Source organism: Odocoileus virginianus, chromosome 3, assembly GCF_023699985.2.
Source record: "Odocoileus virginianus isolate 20LAN1187 ecotype Illinois chromosome 3, Ovbor_1.2, whole genome shotgun sequence".
Classification (NCBI taxonomy): domain Eukaryota; kingdom Metazoa; phylum Chordata; class Mammalia; order Artiodactyla; family Cervidae; genus Odocoileus; species Odocoileus virginianus.
Window position 1 is genome coordinate 68,416,786 of NC_069676.1, and position 13,249 is coordinate 68,430,034.

Consider the following 13,249-nt stretch of genomic DNA (forward strand, 5'->3'; position numbering starts at 1 on the left):
TTCTGTACATCTGTGTCTCTTTTTCTGCTTTGCATACAGGGTTATCATTACCATCTTTCTAAATTCCATATATATGCGTTAGTATACTGTATTGGTCTTTATCTTTCTGGCTTACTTCACTCTGTATAATGGGCTCCAGTTTCATCCATCTCATTAGAACTGATTCACTAAATATATCCTTTCTTCTCTTATTTATGCACTGCTTTCTTAAAAAAAAATTATGTTCCTCATAGGGTTGTTGAGTGTCCTAGATGCACTATTCATGAAGCCCTTTGTACGTGCCTAGCACACAGCCGACTCTCCACAAATGGTAGTTGCTGTCTGTCACTACCAGCATTAACTATTAACAGTTGGGGCTACACAGGTCCTCACAGGAAAATGTCCACATTGCAAGTTGACTATAAAGTACTGCAATTACATTATATCTTCTTTAAAGTTACAGAGTGGATAGATTTCAAGGATAACTCTTCATAAAATAGGGCTTAGTTCTACACTTTTTGTGATGATGCTACTGTTACTCAAAATGTTACAGCACAGAATTGAGTTCAATCTGTCCTGTGCTGTTGTGCATCACTTCAGTTGTTTTTGACCCTTTGAGACTCCATGAACCACAGCCCACCGGGCTCCTCTGTCCACAGGATTCTTCAGGCAAGAGCACCAGAGTGAGCTGCCATGCCCTCTTCCAGGGGATCTTCCCCACCCAGGGACTGAACCCACATCTCCTGAATCTCCTGCACTGCAGGTGGATTCTTTTTCCCTGAACCACTGGAGGAAGCCCCAAGATCAAGCTGTAGAACCAGCTAATAAACCAGTTGAAGGAAGCAGCCTTAATACTTCAGTTATGCTTTTTACATTCACATGATATTAGAGTTTATTTCTGAAGGTACAAGTGTGTTCACATCTCATTTACTGCAAAACATTGTGTCCTCGATTGACTTTGGAGTCTAAAAACAAAAATCCTTTGTGACTCAAAAATAGGAAGGATTAGGTAGGGTAGGCAAACTGTGTTTGGGTCTGGGACACAAGTACTTCTTTCAGTAATCTAACCAATAAAATTAACAGTAATTCGATTTTCTACACAGTTTGGAGCCTTGCTTGCTAGTCACTTGCTGACTTCTCCATGACAATATAGAGAAACAAATACCATGCCAGTCTATAAACTTTGATTCTCTTTCTTGCCTAGAGAAGGATAGAAAATTCCCATAGCAGTTCAACTGAGTCAAAAATCATGACCAGTTTCCACTTCCTTTCATTTTTCTGTAGGTCTCGGTTCCTTAGTTCTATTTGGGTTTTTGTTTACATTTTTTGAAGTCACTTTTCAGTGACTAGATACTCAATATTGCTATAAAATCTGTGCCTTGGTCAGTACTTTTGGCTTCAAGTAAAGAAAATCCACTCAAAGTATATGAAGTCAAGAAAGCAACTTAGAAGGAAGTAAGAGTGTGTCCTATATTGCAAGCAGCACGGGGAGTCCAATCTTAAAAAAGGATGGAAACAAGAAATCATGTCGACACATGTTAAACTTTCCAGTAATTGACCTTAGTTCTACACCAAGGTGCTCTCTCTCAGCCCCATCAATGTAGTTATCTCCACCTCTCTGCAGCCACATCATTTTTCATCCCTGCTGAGAAGTGTCTCTTTCAATCTTTCCTCTTGGCAGACCCGCTTCCTCTTCTTCCCCAGTGCAGGAAGCAAAATGCCTGCTCCGTAGTTTTTCGGTTTATGTCTCCTCAGCTCAAGCAAGAAGAAAGATGACCAGTATTTGGAAATGCTAATACCAAACTTCTAGGAGAGGTGCTGGAATTAACCCACACATGGGTCAAACACGTTCTTGGTCTGCTAGCTTCCATCCAGGAGAAGGAATTTTTAAAACATAAGTAGGAAAACAGCAGCACCCTTCACTTCCCTCTATACTCCATGGACAGAGGGCATATAGGGTGTGGTATGGACTAAGAAGACACCCTGTATGTTGTCTACTATTCTGTTCTCCATTTTGAAAAGATTAATCCCCATCTACATTCTTCCCTAAAATAGCTTTCCCATTTTTATTACCTCAGGGAGAACGTGAAGAGGGTAACTCCTGCCAGGCAATGCCAAAGCTATTCATATTCTCAAAAGCTAATGAAGACACCATAGCTAATCTCTGGGAGGCATCTGGCACAGTGAGGTGAGGTCAAACGAACAACGCAATTCAGTTAGAATAAAGCCATCCAGAGGAGCACCTTACAGACGAGCTGGGCAGCCGCCACCGCCTTTGCATCTTTAAACAGGGGTGCTGATGCCACAGAAAACATCAAGGACACATTCCAGTCAATGTCAGCTTTTTCCTTCAGACACAGACACACAAACACACCCAGAGCCACATACACGAAGGCATCTTTTTTTTAAGAGGCAGAACTCAGGGTGTTTTATTTTAAAACAACTGGCATGCTAGCAAATAACCACTAGACAGCACTGCACTCTGTACTTCAAACATTTGAAGTGATTTTTTGAGGTTCTGCTAAGTGCCAGGCACCCCACTTAGCTCTGATGATACAGAAATGCACAAAGTATGGTCCATTCCCTTAGATCAGAATTTAGCAGAAGGGATGGTTAAGCAAACAGGAAAATGTTAAGAGGCAGGAAATAAGTTTTAACATGGGAGAAGGACAGGTGGCTTTGCAAGAATGTTCTCTGAAATAAGACCTAAAGGATGTTTGGGAGGTTATAGAGAGGAGAGACTAAAGGATGTAAGAGCAGTTAATCGAGTGTATACATTTATTAAACTAGTGATTATATGCCAGACTTTGGGTGATACCCTTGGAATACAGTGGAGACTAGTTTACACAGCCTCTGAGTTTTCAACTGAATGGGCAGGCCAAGAGTAATCAAAACATCAGGGAAAAAACAGTGATGTGGGCCAGGAAGGAAAAGTACAAGGGAAAAATCATCTCTTCAGAAGGTAAGAATAGCGTGCCTTGTTTCTATTTATTTAGCCAAAGGAGCACTAAACCTAGGAAACAGAGAGGAGAGACATTTGAGAGCTTTGTGTGAATGGAGCAGGGAGATCCAGAGTCACAGGGCAAGGGGAAAGGCAGGAAGCAAATCCGACTTGCAGGGCCAGAGGCTCAGTTGAAAGAGTTTGGCTTGAACCCAAAGTGCAGTCGAGTTCCAGTGAGGGTCAGATAGAGCAGGCCTACACTTGCATTTGATTTTTAAAACGATCATGCTGATTACCATGGAGAGCGTATCTGTGGTTGGGGGTGAGAAAGACAAAAGGATGGATCTAGGGAAAGAGAATAATTCAGTCTGACTGGAAGTCAAGAACAGAAGTGAGACAGATAAAGACAAATATCATATAATATTACTCATGTGTGGACTCTAATTTTTAAAAATGACATAAATGAATTTATTTACAAAATAGAATCAGACTTACAGATTTCAAAAACAAATTTATGGTTACCAAAGAGGAAATGTGGGGGGAGGGATAAATTAGGAGATTGGGATTAACATACACACACTACTATATATAAAACAGATAATCAACAAGGACCTACTGTATAGCACAGGAAACTCAATATTCTGTAATAACCTATATGGGAAAAACCTGTATCTGAAAAAAATGAATATATGGCACCAAAGACTTGATGCTTTTGAACTGTAGTGCTGGAGAGAACTCTTGAGAATCCCTTGGACAGCAAGATCAAACCAGTCAATCCTAAAGGAAATCAACCCTGAATATTCCTGGGAAGGACTGATGCTGAAGCGCCAATACTCTGGCCACCTGATGCAGAGACCCGAGCATTGGAAAAGACCCTGGGAAAGGCTGGGAAAGATTGAGGGCAGGAGGAGAAGGGGGCGGCAGACTTAGTGGACATGAGTTTGAGCAAACTCCAGGAGATAGTGAAGAACAGGGAAGCTTGGCATGCTGCAGTCCCTGGGCTGGCAAAGAGTCAGACATGACTTACTGACTGAAAACAACAATATACAAAACTGAATCATGTTGCTATACACCTGAAACTAACACAACATTGTAAGTCAACTACACACCATAAAGTTTTTTTTTTTTTTAATCTATTAATATGATGTGGGAGGGGCAAAAATGTTGTAGACAGAGAATGGGAAGATGTCTGCGGCCAAAGAAGTAAACAGGAGGAGATCTTAGACTATAATGCAATCCTATGAGAAAATATGTAATCTATGATGAACAACGATACCCGGCTTAGGCAGCCGTAACAAGAATATCACAGCCTGCCTGGTTTCAACAACAGAAATTAATCTGTTCATGGCTCATGGTCCTGGGAAGTCCAGGATCAAGGTTTGGCAGCACTCAGTTTCTCCTGAGGGCTTTCTTCCTGGCCTAGAGATGGCTACCTTCTCACTGGGTACTCATGTGGCCTTTCTTCAGTGAGTGTGTGTTTGGGGGGTGGGGGAGTAGGAATGAAACTAAGCATCCTGATAGCTCTTCTTATAAATACACTAATCTCATCAGATCAGAGCTCCACCCTATGACCACATTTAGCCTTAACTATTTTCTAAAGCAGAGAAGGCAATGGCAACCCACTCCGGTCGGTACTCTTGCCTTGAAAATCCCATGGACGGAGGAGCCTGGTGGGCTGCTGTCCATGGGGTCGCTAAGAGTTGGACACGACTGAGCAACTTCGCTTTCACTTTTCACTTTCATGCATTGGAGAAGGAAATGGCAACCCACTCCACTGTTCTTGCCTGGAGAATCCCAGGGACAGGGGAGCCTGGTGGGCTGCCATCTATGGGGTCACACAGAGTTGGACACGATCGAAGTGACTTAGCAGCAGCAGCAGCATTTTCTAAAGGTCCTATTTCCAAACATAGTCACATTGTGGATAAGACTTAAAGTGAATTTTGAGGGGGCTCCATTCAATGTATAACATTCAGGAAATACATTCCTTCTACACTGTCCAAGTACGTTTAGTCATTTGATTTTAGGTAATGCCCTCTTTCCGCCAAACCAATACATTGAAGAAGAGGTGGCTTTTCAATAAAAAAGCTAGAGCCTAAAAAATACTTTTGATTCTAAATCTTATGAAAACACTAACCATAAGTATTTTGCCTAGATCCTATTGGAAAAACAAAAAATTGTCAAGAGACTTTTTGTCCCTTTCTTTTGATGTCAACCTTTGACATTACAATTATGATTCATTTTACAAGGTAAATATATACATAAACTAATATCACATTTGTACTTGCACTAATTATTCTGATTATACATTATATTGAAAACATTCCACTGAAATGTTTGAGACTTTTCCCTTCTTTATATCAGTTTGTTAGGAGTCCAGAGATGGTGCCAAATGAATAACACTGCTCAACTAAAATGAATTATTTAGGCACTCTATTGTCTATGATTTATCATGGCAGTGAGTTGAGCTCAATGCAAGAATTTTCCATAAATGGTGTGTTCCACATTGCTGACCATGTTTAAGCAGAGCCTGGAAGATGACTTGGGGGCATGAAGGTGAAGTAGATGCATTAGAATAATGACCTTAAAAAAATCTCTCCCAACCATTCCTCACTGTGATTTATTGTCAGGCCACTACATCCAAAGATCTATCTCTATTTTAGTTCTTAGGCTTCATAAATCTCAAGAAATTGAAATTTACTTTTCTACTTATAGTTGTTTATCTGCACTTGCAGAATCTTGCATGGCTCTTGTGCTTATCTTATTTATTCTGTTTATCCAAAGATTTTATTTACTGAGAATTAGATGAGGTTTCTTTTGGAACATTATAACGTGTTCTTTGCCAAGGCAGATGTCAAAGGGTTGTGAAGCTTCGGTTTGTCTAAAATTATGCTTCTAGATGGAACCTAAATCTCTTTGTTTTACAGAGGAGGAAATAAGTTTTTTTTGAGTTTTGAATACAGGCAGTAACTGATAAAAATATCGACTTTCTATATCCTTTCATAACCATTCCCCAGCATAGCATGTGTGAACTGTATAGACTTTAGGGACAGATATGAATTTAAATATAAGCCCTGACATACTGTTTAACCTTGGGCAAGTTACTTAACCTCTCTGAGTCTCCACTTCCTCATCACTAAAATGCAGATATCATACTTTACTTGTTGCAAGTATGAGAAATAACTTCTGAACAATGCTTGGCACAGGGTAGGCACTCACTGTGGGAGCCACTCTTAGTATTACTGTGGATCTCTCACCACTGAGATAGCAAAGTGTCACATTTCCACTTCTCTTCCTTTCTCTTTCAACCTCGTATTACCTAGGGTCATCGTCCTCAACTCTGTTTCTGCTCGTCAACTTGTGTCAAGTCCCGCCAGGATGAGAGCCAGAGCCAGAAGAGGAAGTGGTGACAAGAGACAGAAAGGCTCCTCTCTGCTGATTTACTCCTGAAGCCACTCATTCTGCCCGTTTCCTCAGAACTGGGACCGCCTGTGTAATACCTGGGCAGCCTAAGAACCAGTATATTCCTGGTGAATATAGATGAGTACTCGTGTGTTCCTTAGGTATAAAAATTCCCTATTCAGTGGTGATACCTCCAAGAACTAAGAATAAAATAAAAATTAATAAAATATAAAGACAGTGCTAGCAGGAACGGCAGCATATAAACATCCTGGCTTAATTTCCACCCTCTCTCTCTCCAACCCGGCTTCCCAGGTAGCGCTAGTGGTAAAGAACCCGCCTGCCAATGAAGGAGACTTAAGAGACGCCGGTTTGATCCCTGGGTCAGGAAGATCCCCTGGAGGAGGTCACAGCAACCCACTCTAGTCTTCTTGCCTGGAGAATCCCATGGACAGAGGAGCCAGGTGGGTGAGGGTCCATAGGGTCTCAAAGAGTCACACACAACTGAAGAGACTTAACAAGCACTTTCCCAACCAGCCCCTCCCCACATGCACATACATCCCACTTGTACTGGAAAAAAACAAAAAAAAAACCTGTTCATTCAGCTCAGGCAGCAATGTAACTAGGAGCAAACTGAACTATAACCAAGTTTTCTAAGCTCTTTGCCTAAGACTTATTTTTAAAGGAGGCCAAAATGATATTCTCAGGTAGAATTTATGTCAATTCTTGTTTCTAACTTAAACACAGTCAACACCCAATTTCCTGCACTGATGGACAGAATAATTTATAGTTGATGTTAGAATACATTGTATAAGGGGTATTAGTTTTCCAAAGATATACTTTCCTAATTACATTCAGCTGAAGGCAGCTTAGTGGGATGAAATGGGTAGCAGCTTAGGCATCAAGGTGTCTGAGTTAGTACTCTGTATGAACTGTCTACAGCATCTACCATTTGACCTTGAGAGGACAACTGTTCTCTAGGATCCTCAGCATTTTCCCCTTTGAGAGTATTCATGCATACTTAGAGAAATGTGCCACACCAGAAAAAGGGAATGCAATATAAGTTCATGTTGTACATATTAATCTGAGTATCCCTAGCATATACCTGAGCGTCTGACACCCAGTAGATGTGCAGGGAATGCTCAGTGGATGAAAGTATTTCTGCCCAAGAGATTGTACCATTTGAGGCAAGAAACCTCATTTCTGGATCTTAGTTTCTTCTTCTGCTAAATGGAGATTAAAAACCTTCTCTAATTAATAATACAATAATAATAACAGCTAAAATTTCTAGAGCACGTACTTTTACATCAGGCATATGCCTACAAACGACTTTTCTTGCTCTGTCTCCTTGGTTCCCCAGGGCAGTTTACTGTGGTAGGCAGTGTGTCTGCTTCATTTTATGGATGAAGAAATAGATGCCCAAAGGATTTAAATAAACTGCTCCATCTGAAGAACCACTGTATTGGGGAGGAGTTCTGACAACGTCTTTAGATTTCCACATTTTGAATCTATTAATGAGGTTTATTCCTTCTCTGAGCACATCACCACTGATGAGAGATGAAAGGTGGGCAGATGCCTGCTGATGCCACCCAGAAACTCTTTGGAGAGAAAATACTGGGTTGGCCAAATGGTTCTGTAAGGTCATATGGAAAAACTTGAGTGATCCTTTTGGCCAACCCCTTTACCAATCAGCTAAAGTTCAGATGTGCATAAAGTGCTCTGCTTCAGGCACTCAAGGCAGCGATCTAAAAAATTAGAGCCCAGCTGAGATGAGTAAAGCATATGCAAGGGAATTAAGAGAAAGAGGAAGGTAAGAGATCACTGTAGCTGGGGAAGCAGATAGCATGGCAGGAGAAAGAAAGCGTAGAGCACAGGGTTAGCAGTATAGGTTGGCTGTGAGTCTTCATTCTTTAACATATTATTTGGAACAAAGCTTCAGAATCTCTCTAAGCCTTGATTTTCTCATTTAAAAATACAAATAATTATAGCACACCCTCCCTCAGTGGTAGTAGGTGGGACGAGGTGACGTAGTAGGTGAAGCATGGAGCCCAGGGCTGGGTGTTTAGTAAGTGTTCAGTACATATTAGCTAATTGTAGACAGTGGAGCAATGGAGTTGGGACGAAGTGGCTGTGTATGACACAGTGACTGTGCTTAGACATGGAAAGTGAAGGCATATCTCACCATATCCATCTCTGCGTGTGTCCTTTATCTAAGAGTGACATGACTCTTTGGAGTGACATTTTGAATCAGTACCCACTGGTTCTGAATAATGAAGCAGCCCAATACAAAAGTTGTCTTTTAAGACCGCATCACTATCATGTGACCGTTGGTTACAGTGAATTAAATTAGGTGATGCTGATGGCTTGACTCAACTCCAGAGATGCTAAGAGTGTTCAGTGCTGCATAAACCAGCCTCAGCAACAGTTTAACCTACTACTTTCCTTCATCTTCCCATCCTCCATCTCTCTCCTCCTTTACTTTCCTTGTTTTTTTTCCTACTCCTCTGTCTCTCCTTTGGATTTCTCCTTGAGGGAGTCACCTGACTGGACTGTGAATCCACACATGCATAGTGGAAACAGATAGATAAAAATCCTGTTAGAGGTGAGACAGCAGATACACAGAATTATCAAGGCTTCCTTGATACTTCCTTGATTACTCTTCCTAAAGAAGGAAGAGTAATATATCTCCATATATCAGATCTCAAAAGAGTCATATCAGCTAAAGAAACCCACTGCCGTACAAATAAAAAGGACTTAGTGAGTACGATCTAAAAGCCCTCGTGTCTCCAGCATTAAGTACATTTTTCAAGAGTTGACTAACAGTCTGAACCCCATCCTGTGCAGCTGTAGAAAATCTAGCAGGTTTTCTCCCAAGTTCCTTGCAAGCAGTTCTACAAATCCTCTAGGAATGATAGTACATGCTGCTCAAATCCATCCTGTCTCCTGTGACCCATGGCTCTGTGCACTCTTCCCCTGGGAGACTGCCTCTCTCTGCCTGCTGGACCTCCAGCCTCCAAGAGGCTTCATTTCATCCAAGCATCCTTTTCCCATAAGCATGGCTGAAACCAGGATACAGTGATTAATGAAACTTTACTAAAGACTCAGGTATAATATGTAGGAATTTAAATGCAGAAAGGGGAATCTTCAACCTTTCTGATTGGTTATCAAAAAGCACTGATCCTGGGGTCCACTGACCCCAGTCAAAGGGGTACAGAGCTAGACCTCTCTTCTACCTTGACCTGCCACATTTTTCCAGATGTGTACATACTGCCCCCCTTGTTCCTTTGGCCCTGCCCATGGTGGCTGAAAGACAGAAGAAACAAATCTAAAAAATCTAAATAATTTATGTTCCACTCAGTCACCAAAGACAGGCCTTCAGTCCCTCATACACTGACCTCTGCATTCTAGTACAGGCTCTCAGCTTGGCTTTTTTTTTTTTTAAAGATGCTTTCAATGGCATGTTTTTCTCCCCAAACAAGAGAAGTATGACCTTTAACATCAAGGTTGAGACTCCCACAAAGACTTAATACAAGTTGACATTTAATTCCTTTTTTTTTTTTTTTAAAGGCATCTGGGATTTGTTCCCAAGTTGGGCTCAAGGTCCAAGTAACTGGCATCTCCAATGCAAACTCAACCAGTGGGAAGCTTTTCTCAGGTCCACTGTGCTGGCGAGAGGCAGCAGAGATAAGAGAACTGAGTAGATCTTTCTATTGCTTTCAGAACAAAACTCTGGAAATCTCTGATTTATTTTTCCAAAAATATGATGCTACAACCCTACCTTTTCTTCTTGGGAGGGGATAATGCAACCTTAATAAGAAATCAAGAGATTACATTAAGTAGATTTTACTGACTCTTTCCTGATGTTCATTAGTTATTTCACGGGTTTGGGGAAATAAACGAGATTTGAAGAGATTGAGAACCTTCCCACATACACATGCCTCAGCCCTGATGGTCAGGCTATTCAACTTATCTAGGGTTTCTTACACAAAGTACTTCAAATGTTCTACAGTGAGAGACATAAGAAATTAAATGAAGGTGACTGACAAATTGGGAATAGTTTCTGCTGCAAAAAAAAAAAAACAAAAACAAAAACAAAAATGACAAAGCAATTTGTAGAAAGGAAGAGGAAAAAAGAAGACTAAACAAGAGGCCGGTTTGGAATGCTTTCCTGGTATAAGTTTGCTCATAACAGTATTTCGGGGAGATAAAAGGGAAAAAGTCTGAAAATGTCAAGACAAATATCCATGATACCTACATGGCTTGGGTGAGATTGAAAGTGATCAGAATATGACTTCACAAAGTAAAACAAAGATTAGAAGGTGCTTTGAGAAAGGTAATAATGGAGTAGGAACATGAAATATGCACATGAAAGTGACTTTCAAAGAGCTAAGTCAGTAAAAATACCCAGTGAAGAATTTGGACAGGTCAGATTAGAGTCCTGGTTGGTCTTTCAGGACAAAAATTCAACTGGGACAGGGACACACACCAAAGCCAAGCCACGTACAATAAGCCAAAGCAGAAACTGGGAATCTATGTCATTCATCAGCCAGGACTCAGAAAGAAGCATTACTAAGATAAGACCTCTGCTGCTGCTGCTAAGTCGCTTCAGTCGTGTCCGACTCTGTGCGACCCCATAGATGGCAGCCCACCAGGCTCCCCCATCCCTGGGATCCTCCAGGCAAGAACACTGGAGTGGGTTGCCATTTCCTTCTCCAATGCGTGAAAGTGAAAAGTGAAAGGGAAGTCACTCCGTCGTGTCCGACTCTTAGCGACCCCATGGACTGCAGCCTACCAGGCTCCTCCATCCATGGGATTTTCCAAGGCAAGAGTACTGGATTGGGGTGCCATTGCCTTCTCCAGATAAGACTTCTAAGGTAAGATAAATAATTGCTGAGTTTGGGGAGGCATAAAACCAGCTCATTAGGTAGAAAGGCAGACCTTTCCAAAGTCTATAAGCACTTACCTGGTCTTGCTACTGCAAGGCATTTCAGGGTTGAAGAGCAAAAGGCAGATGCTACTGGATACACCTCCCCTTTGCTCCATTTACTGAAAAAGCTGTTCCTCCACTGTAATGCGAGTATACTGGGCAAATTCCAGATACAGCACTGGGCCCTTTTTACTCATCTCTCATCTTCACCGCCGTCTTGCCTGTGTTTTACAGCTGAGGACTGAAACAGAGAGAACAAATGACCACCTGGATCCATCTAGGCTAGTGATTGGTTCAGCTGGGAACAATCAGGAGATTGTTGGAGGCCTTGGTTAACACTTATAGCTAATAAGATACCAGGAATTGCTTTTCTGCAACTGGCATGTGATTATTGAATTTACCTGGGGATAATATGCCATGGAAAATGCAGGAATGTGAAAGAAGACTTCAGTCAAGCTGTGTTTCTGTCATATATAATTTATGCAATTTTGGAGAAGTTATTTAACCTTTCTGAGCTTCCTTTTCCTTATCTGCAAAATGAGTTTTGCTTAGTTAGAATGGCATGAAGGTTAAATTTTGCAGTATCAGTGAAAATCCTTTGACTCGGATTACCAGTTCTGTTTGTAGTTATTCTAAATGGTGTGACTTGATTTGGCCGATAGTAGTACATCTCTGTTCTCCTTTTGTTCTAATGACTCTCTAGTTAACATGTGTCTTAATCAAGATGTAGAGATAAGAGTGTTCAAGCTAACAGCAGTGAGAACTAGAAACTGACTCAAGCTAACTTAATATAGTGAGCTCTATTGTAAGGATCCGATTCTGGGTATCTCAGAAAATTTAAGGTGGGGCTTCCCCTATAGCTCAGCAATAAGGAATTTGCCTGCAATGCAGAAGACACAAGTTCAATCCCTGGGTCAGGAAGATCCCCTGGAGGGGGGCATGGCAACCCACTCCAGTATGCTTGCTTGGAGAATCCCACTGATAGAAGAGCCTGGCAGACTACAGTCCATGGGGCGGCAAAGAGTCGGACACAGCTGGAGTGACTTAGTAGAGACAGACGTGAACACTTCATGAGGACAGCTGTCAAGAACCCAGGAATTTTCTCCCCCTTTTCCCCTTTCCTTCAATATGCATATCTTCCAGACCAAAAAGGTTGGTTTTGGTTCCAGGGACCAAATTTGTGGAAGTCAGTTTTTCCACAGGCTTCAGTAGGGAGGATGGTTTCGGGATGATTCAAGCACATTACAGTTACCATTCACTTTATTTCTATTATCACATCAGCTCCACCTCAGATCATCAGGCATTAGATCTAACAGGAGGTTGGGGATCCCTGTTAGACATCTGCTTAATCCTTTCCTCTAAGAAGACAACTTTTCTGTCCACTCATCCGCATGTACATAGCTGTCCCTGAAGGCACTGCCGAAAACCCTTGCCATCAATGTGACTTTCCATTTTGGCTGTCCTAGAGGAACCACATCCATCCCTGTGTTGCTAATTCCCCTTTCCCAAGAGAAAGCATGTGATGGACTCAGGTTAGTTCAGGGGTGGACCTCAGTGCTCAGTCAGCTGTAGATAGAGGCTGTGAGTCTATCTGACTTTTTTAGGCTGACTTTTTTAGGTTGTGATGATACATTTTTTACAAGAAGTAAGATTGCCATCTCTAGGTGCTCACCATGCCTTTCTTGAAATATATCAATATGATTTTTAATATTTGGTACCTCTGTATAGGCTTTCCTGGTGGCTCGGCTGGTAAAGAATCCGCCTGCAATGTGGGAGACCTGGGTTCAATCCCTGGGTTGGGAAGATCCCCTGGAGAAGGGAAAGGTTACCCACTCCAGTATTCTGGCTATAGTATTCCACTATCCCTCTGTATAGTCAAATATCCTTTGAGAGTCAAGAATAAAGAGTAGGGAAGGGTTAGTGACTTTTCCCAATATTACTCAGACATAATTAGATCTAATTAGGGTTATATCTAATTATATCTAAAAATTAGATCTAATTATATC